This window comes from Guyanagaster necrorhizus, assembly GCF_019112545.1.
Source record: "Guyanagaster necrorhizus MCA 3950 unplaced genomic scaffold BT62scaffold_28, whole genome shotgun sequence".
In the NCBI taxonomy this organism is placed as follows: Eukaryota; Fungi; Basidiomycota; class Agaricomycetes; order Agaricales; family Physalacriaceae; genus Guyanagaster; species Guyanagaster necrorhizus.
The window spans coordinates 236,109-244,973 of NW_025064907.1; positions in this window are offsets into that span (position 1 = coordinate 236,109).

Consider the following 8,865-nt stretch of genomic DNA (forward strand, 5'->3'; position numbering starts at 1 on the left):
CATCAGACCAAAACTTCGGGACAGGACCTCATAACCAAAGCACAGATCAAGACCTTAATGTCTCGATCCACCCATGCAGTCACTGCCCTAATCGACAGTGGCTGCATGGGAAGTTCCATCAATTGAGCTTTCATCACCAAGCACCAATTACCTACAAGGGCAACAGTGGCCCCAATACCCGTTTATAATGCAGATGGGACAAAAAACCAAGCAGGATCGATCACCGAATACGTAGAGCTTAGGCTCACTATTGGAGATCACTCAGAACGAATCGATCTAGCAGTAACAGACCTAGGAACTAAAGAAGTGTTCCTAGGCCATGATTGGTTGATTTGACACAATCCGCTGATTAACTGGAAAACCAGACGGATCATCTTTGCAAGATGTCAATGCTGGAAGATTCCATTCGTATTGCCAGATGAAGATCCCGAGGAATAGTGGGATCAAGAAATGGAAGATGGAGAAACCATCCTGGCCGTGGACCTAGAAAGGGCCATTAGCATTCGGGCTATGCACCATGCCAATGATCTAGTGGCCAAAGCTAATGCAGACAAGGAGAAGAGGACATTCGAGGAAATGGTACCCAAGTGGGCACAAGACTTTCGGGATTTATTCGAAAAAGATAGTTTCGATGAACTACCCGAACCTAAACCCTGGGACCACACCATCAAATTAGTCCCCAATGCCAATGCCAATCTGGACTGCAAAACATACCCGCTTAGCAACAGCAAACAACAGGAACTAGACAAATTCCTTGAAGAGAATTTGTCTAGTGGGAGGATCCGACCATCAAAGTCCCCAATGGCCTCCCCCTTCTTTTTTGTAAAAAAGAAGGATGGAAAACTCTGACCAGTACAGGACTATCGGAAACTCAATGAGATGACGATTAAAAATCATTATCCACTCCCTTTAATCTCAGAGTTAATGAATAAACTCTGAGGCGCCAAGTACTACACCAAGCTGGACGTACGGTGGGGATATAACAATGTGCGGATTAAAGAAGGAGACGAATAGAAGGCCGCTTTTCGAACAAACCATGGTTTGTTCGAACCGATGGTAATGTTCTTCGGACTCACAAATTCACCGGCAACATTCCAGTGGATGATGAATGACATCTTCAAGGACCTCATCACCACTGGAAAAGTCACAATCTACTTGGATGATATCCTAATCATGTCTAAAACCAGGGAAGAGCACCGACAACTAGTACGACAAGTGCTCACCCTGATGAGGAAGCATAAACTATTCCTCAAAGCTGAGAAATGTGAATTCGAGGTATTAGAGACTGAATACCTCGGAGTCATTATCAGTGAAGGAAGCATCAGGATGGACCCAATCAAAGTCACAGGAGTGACTGACTGGCTGGAACCAACCAAGAAGAAGGAATTGCAATCATTTCTCGGATTCACCAACTTCTACCGCCGGTTTATTCAGGACTATAGCAAAATAGTCTGACCTATGATGCAATTGACTGGAAATTCCCCATGGACCTGGGGAATTTCCCAACAGGAGGCATTCGATGGTCTTAAACGCCGATTGGCCGAAGACGTTATCCTGGCCATACCAAGCCAGGACGGGAAGTTCCGGGTGGAAGCCGACTCAAGTGAAGGCGCAGTAGGGGCCATACTTTCACAGGAGCAAGATGACAAATGGCGACCAGTTGCCTTCATGTCAAAGGCACTCACAGTAACTGAGCGCAACTACGAAATTTACGACAAGAAACTCCTCGCCATAATGCTTGCTCTTGCCGAGTGGTGGCATTATCTCATTGGAGCGGTCCAAACCTTCGAAATCTGGACTGATCACCAGAACCTCCGGTATTTCTGGCAACCCCAAAAGCTTAATCGCAGACAAGCCCGATGGGTCACGGAACTATCGCAGTATGAATACATGCTACACCACAAGGCTGGTGTCGCAAACAAGAAGGCCGACTTCCTCAGCCGCAGGGCGGACCATGACCAAGGGGGAGACAACAACAAGGAGGTCGTACTATTGCGACCAGAACACTTCCGGGCCATGATAATGCCCATGGAAGAAGAGATGCACGAACGCATCAAGAGCACCACCTGAGATCCACACAAGTGGGATCAAAGAATCACCCAATCACTCAATCATGAACGAGAGCTGAAAAAGAAAGGGAAATTGATCCATTATGATGGATGGATCTACATCCCAAGGGATCAGAAGCTACGGGGTGATATCATCGCTGTCAGCCATGATCATGCGACTGCCAGACATCCCGGAATCGCAAAAACAAAGGAATTGGTACTCAGGGAGTACTGGTGGCCCAAGATGGACCATGATATCACCCGATATGTCAAAGCTTGTGAGGTTTGCCAATGAGGCAAAACTTCAACACAGCCTAGAGCCGCTCCCCTCCACCCGAATGAGGTCCCTTTGTCACCATGGACCCACATTTCAGTAGATATGATAACCAGACTTCCTAAAAGTGATGGCTATGATGCGATCATCGTCATAGTTGATCGCTTCTCGAAGGCGATCATCCCGATCGCCTGTTCTACAGAATTAACATCAGAGGAATGGGCAAAGATACTACGTGACGAGGTCTATGCAAAGTATGGCATGCCTCAGATAGTGATTTCAGACAGAGGACCACAATTTGTCTCCAAATTCTTGGACGATTTGTATCGACTGCTCAACATCAAAAGAAATGCCTCAATGGCATATCACCCACAGACAGACGGCCAAATGGAACAGGCCAATCAGGAAATTGAAAAGTACTTATGACTTTTCATCAGTTATCAACAAGACGACTGGACGGAATGGCTAGCACTGGCAGCATTCCAACACAACAACAGGATTCACTCCGCAACGGGTAAAACACTGTTCTTTGTGAATTACGGATGCAACCCACCAGTTGCACAAGTGGGATGGCGACACACTACAACACCAGCATCAATGGATTTTGCTACAACCATGGCAAAAATCCACGAAGAAACCAAGATGGCCCTCGAAAAAGCTGCTGCCACAATGAAGAAGCAATACGACAAACATAGACACATGGCTCACGAATACACAGGGAATGACAAGGTTTGGTTGGACACAACAAACCTACATCTACCAAGGCCAAAATGGAAATTGGCAGACAAACGAACAGGCCCATTCAAAATCCTTGCCAAAATCGGCAAATCCGCATACAAGTTGCAGCTCCCAGCAACTTGGAAAATCCATAATGTTTTCAATGAAACATTATTGACACCATATGTAGCCCCAGCCTTTCCAAATCAGGAAAGACTGCCACCGCCACCGGCAGAGCTCATCGACGATGAAGAACACTACGAAATCGACAAGGTGCTAAACCACAAACTTTGAAAGGTTAAAGCATGAGGCAGAGGCATGAAAACAACTGTCGACTACTTGGTCAGCTGGAAAGGATATGGCCCAGAATCAAACCAATGGGTCAACGAAAAATACATGAATGCAGAAGAGGCCATACAGGATTATGAGCACAGAATCAATGCTGTCAACAACAGGGGGATCATGACAACTATGGGACATACAATGAAAAGCAATGTGTCTCAAGTATATGATGGATCCACAGGCAGCCTCCGACAGAGTGAAACTCATGACATAACAGAACCCACCCCAGGCCCAACACCCTCACAGTTCGAGATCCTGCGAGACAAAACCAAAACAACGAGGGGTCAATCCCTTTACCAATCTGCAAACCGACAGATGGGTCCAGCAGATCGACCACCTTCTTCCGAAGGGGGGGGTCTACCCTAACTTAACCATCGGGATGATGGTCTTAAGGAGGGGGTAATGTTACGATTTTTCCTATTTTTCTTCTATTTTTCCTTTCTTTTCCTCGGAAGTGATCCCTATCTTTGCTTAGTCAGGGCGCTTAGGCCAGCACTTAGGACCGTGGGAAGGATTAGCTCAGCAACCCAGTCAGTCCAACTCATATCGCATAGCTGTGTGCTGTGAAGGGAGAGACAATACTCATTTTGTTCTCTAACTGCGGCGCAGCAGTAACAGCACACAGCAGGACAATAGTTTTGTGGAGAGACTAGTCATAGAGGGGGAAACAGCACACAGCAGGACAACAGCTTTTTGTGAATGTTTATTTATAGCCGACTAGTATTTAAGTAGCTCAGTCCTCGCTGTAATACCCCAGTCTCAAACTAAAGTTTCACTTCACCACCTTATCTTGAGCTCCAGCTACTTGCAATGCCTTGACCTCACAACACTCTCATCACATCAGTGAACTCAGTCGGACATACCCGAAGTGTGAGGTACTGAACTGTTTATCACGTGGTGATTGTCACATGGAATTTGGGCTTAACAGTATCCAACCAGACTCTGTCATTGATTGAATATTCATGTGCTGCCTGTCAGTGCTTGTCATACTGCTTCTTCATTGTTGAAGCAGCTTTTTCAAGTGCCGCTGTTATTTCTGCATGGATCTTTGCCATGGTTGATGCAAAGTCCTTAGATGCTGGTGTTGTCATCTGAACCCATCCTGTTTGTGCAATTGGTGGGTTCCATCCATAATTCATGAAGAATGGTGTTTTACCTGTTGCTGAGTGAATTCTGTTGTTGTGTTGGAATGCTGCCAGTGCTAGCCATTCCATCCAATCATCTTGTCGATAGGTGATGAACAGGTGAAGGTATTTTTCGATTTCTTGGTTGGCTCATTCTGTTTGGCCATCTGTCTGAGGATAGTACACTGTTGAGGCATTCCTCTTTATGTTGAGGAGCCAGTACAAATCGTCCAAGAATTTGGAGACAAATTGTGGTCCTCTGTCTGAAATCACGACTTGAGGCATGCCATACTTTGCATAAACCTCATCTCATAGTATTTTTGCCCATCCTTCAGATGTCAATTCTGTGGAGCAGGTGATCAAAATGATCACCTTCAAGAAGCGATTGACTATGATAATGATAGCATCATAGCTGTCACTTTTGGGAAGTCCTGTTATCATATCCACTGAAATGTGGGTCCATGGTAAAGAAGGGACTTCATTCGGATGCAGTGGGGCTGCTCTGGGTTGTGTTGAAATCTTGCCTTGCTGGCAAACCTTGCAAGCCTTGATATATCAGGTGATATCATGGTCTATTTTTGGCCACCAATATTCTCTCAAGACTAATTCCTTTGTTTTAGCAATCCCAGGATGTCCAGTGGTCACATGATCATGACATGTGGTGATGATGTCACCCCGCAGCCTTTGATCCCTCAGGATGTAGATCCATTCATCATAACAGATTAATCCCTCTTCTTTCTTTAGCTCATGCTCATGGTTGAGTGATGGGACGATTCTTTAATCCCATTTATGGGGATCCCAAGTGGTGCTCTTGATGCATTCATGCATCTCTTCTTCTGTCGGCATGATCAATGCTCAGAAGTGTTCTGGTCATAATAATACTGTTAAGCCCAAGCGACATGTGATATGACAACACGTGATAGACGGCTGTCCCTTCGCACTTCGAGGGATCACCCGAATCCACTTGTGATGTTGTCCTGTTTCGGTGTGTCACAAGGCCACGAAGTGGCTCGAGAGTAGGATGGTATGAATATAAACTTTAGCTCGAAGCTGGGGTATACCAGTGAGAGCTGTCGGTCTTAAATACTATACAGGTATCGCTAAGAATATAACTACTTATTGTGTCGTTCTGTGTCTATGGTGCCCGTTGTCCTTGAGCACCATTGTGGTACATAAAAGGGTAATTGTGTGTCGTCGAGCGCTGTTGTATCCAGGCGGCTCAGTTGTGCTTACTAAGCCTTTCCCGTGGTCTCGTGCCATGACTAAGCATGAATAGGGGTCAAGGAAAAAAGGAAAAAAGGAGAAAATCATAACAAATACAACCTCCTTGTTGTCGTCTCCTTCTTGATTATGATTCACCCTGTGGCTGAGGAAGTTGGCTTTCTTGTTTGCTACTCCAGCTTTGTGATGGAGTGTACACTCATACTCTGATAGTTCTGTGACCCATCTGGCCTGTCTGTGATTAAGCTTTTGGGGTTGTCAGAAATATCGAAGATTTTGATGATCGGTCCAGATCTTGAAAGTGTGATTTGCTCCAATGAGGTAATGCCACCATTCAGCAAGGGCGAGCATTATGGCGAGGAGTTCCTTATCATAGATTTCATAGTTGTGCTCAGTCACTGTGAGTGCCTTTGACATAAAGGTGACTGGTTGCCATTTATTATCCTGTTCCTATGAGAGTACAGCTCCAACTGTGCCCTCACTAGAGTTGGCTTCCACTCGGAATTTCCCATCTTGGCTAGGAATTGCTAAGATAATGTCTTCGGCTAATTGACATTTGAGGTCGTCAAATGCTACCCATTGGGAAATTCTCCAGCTCCATGGGGAATTTCCAGTTAATTGCATCATAGATCAGACTATTTTGCTGTAATTTCAGATAAACTGTTGGTAGAAGTTGGTGAATCTGAGGAATGATTGTAGCTCCTTCTTCTTGGTTGGTTCTGGCCATTCAGTTACCCCCACCACTTTGACGGGGTCCATTCTGATGCTTCCTTTGCTGATAATGACTCTGAGGTATTCTGTTTCTAATATCTCGAATTTGCATTTTTCAGCCTTGAGGAAGAGTTGATGCTTCCTCATCAAGGACAGCATCTGGTGTACTAACCTTCAGTGTTCTTTCTTGGTTTTGGACATAATGAGTATGTCGTCCAAGTAGATTGTGACCTTCCCCATGGCAATGAGATCTTTGAAGATGTCATTCATCATCCACTGGAAGGTGGCTGGTGAGTTGGTCAGTCCAAAGAACATAACCATCGGTTCGAACAAACCATGGTTTGTCTGAAAAGCAGCCTTCCACTCATCACCCTCCTTGATATGTATGTTGTTGTATCCCCACTGAACATCCAGTTTGGTGTAATATTTTGCACCTCAGAGTTTGTCCATTAACTCTGAGATCAATGGAAGGGGATATCGGTTCTTGATCGTCATCTCATTGAGCTTCTGATAATCCTGTACCAGATGTAGTTTTCCATCCTTCTTTTTGATGAAAAAAAAGGGCGATGCCATCAGTGACTTAGATGGTCAGATTCTCCCACCAGATAAGTTTTCTTCAAGAAACTTATCTAGTTCTTATTGTTCATTGTTGCCTAGTGGGTAACATTTGCAGTCCAAGTTGGCATTAGTGTTAGGGGTTAGCTCGATGGCATGGTCCTAGGGTTTTGCATCAGGTAGTTCATCAAAATTTTCTTTTTTGAATAAATCCTGATAGTCATGTGCTCATTCAGGTACCATTTCTTCGAATGTCCTTTCTCCTTTTTCGGCATTGGCCTTTGCTGCTAGGTCATTAGCATGATGTACTGCTCATATGCTAATGGCCCTTTGTAGGTCAATGGTGAGAATGGTTTTGCTGTCTTCCATTTCTTCATTCCATCAGTCCTTGGAATCTTCATCCAGTAGTTCGAATGGAATTTTCCGGCAATGACATTGAGTGAAGATGATGCAACCGGTCTTCCAATTGATTAATGGATTATGTCTAATCAGCCAATCATGTCCCAGGAATATCTCTTTGGTCTCTAGGTCAGTTACTGCCAAGTCAATTCATTCTGAATGATCACTGATGGTGAGCCTAAGCTCAACATATTCAGTGATTGATCTGGCTTGGTTCTTGGTTCTGTCTGTATTGTAGATGGGGATAGGTGCTGCTATTGCCTGAGTGGGCAATTTGTGCTTGTTGATGAAGGCTCGATTAATGCTGCTTCCCATGCAGCCACTGTCGATCAAGATGGTGACTGCATAGGTTGATCGAGATGTTAACATCTCAATCTTGGCCTTGGTCAATAAGTCATGTCCTGGGGATTGGATGCATCAGATGAATTTTCATGGTCCATGTAATTCATCCAGCCATTCTAGAGCTCAACACCATTCTGCAGCTTTCATTCCGGTGATCATTTCGTCAATGACTTCCTCAGCTCAGGTCTTGTGTACCCAGTTTTTGAGTATGGCTTTTGCTGCTGCTTCATCCTTGGCATCCTTGATGGCTCACCAAGTCCATTCAGTATCGAATGGCTTGAGCCATGTTGTGGGGCCATCTGTCCCTATTCAGCCCAAAGGCAATTGAGTCTGTTTTCTATTTTTAGTTTGATGAACATTGGTGATGACATACCTTTAGGGCTCTCTACCCTTCTTCAGCCCTTTGTTGGCACTTGAGTCATTGGGGTCGGTTCCTGAGGTGATTCCTTAGGCAATTCTGAATGGTGGATAATAGGATTGGGTATATTCGAATGCATGCATAATTTAGTCATAGGGGTTAATTCTACAGAAGATAAAGTGTCAGTCTGTCCAGCAGTTTGTGATCTGTTATCCAGTTCTTTGGCTGAGTCAGCAGAATCGCTCACTGCTCGGCCTCACCTTTTACCTCCTTGGGTTTGCTGTCCTGCTCAAGGTCATCGTCTTCCTTCATCAATTTGGCAATCTGCATGCGAATGTCTTCTCATGTGTGTTTGTTCTTTCTCTCTGGATAATTTTGTGCCATGTGGCCTGGCTGGCCACAGTTAAAGCATTTTCCCTCCTTCTTGAGGTGGTCCATATTGATTGGCTTGTCTGTTCTGATACTTGGGCCCTTACCAGTTTGCTTTCTGTCATTCTGAGAAGTTGGGGCTGAGCTGCTGGACCTGGCAGATGTGGTCATGTGAGAGGTGGAGGGCTTCGAGCCCTGTCCCTGATACCTGTGCTGGTCCCACAGGTTTGCTGCTTCTGCTTTCTGTCATTGTCGCTCCTGCCACATTAGGATGATTCAGGCCTTTCAATCATCGTAGCCGACAGGGACGCTATGGCCAAGATCTGAGATGATCTTCAGATAATGAGACAGCAGTCTCTGCTTCATGTATTCAACTATTTGTCCTGAATTGGCTATGTCCTCCTA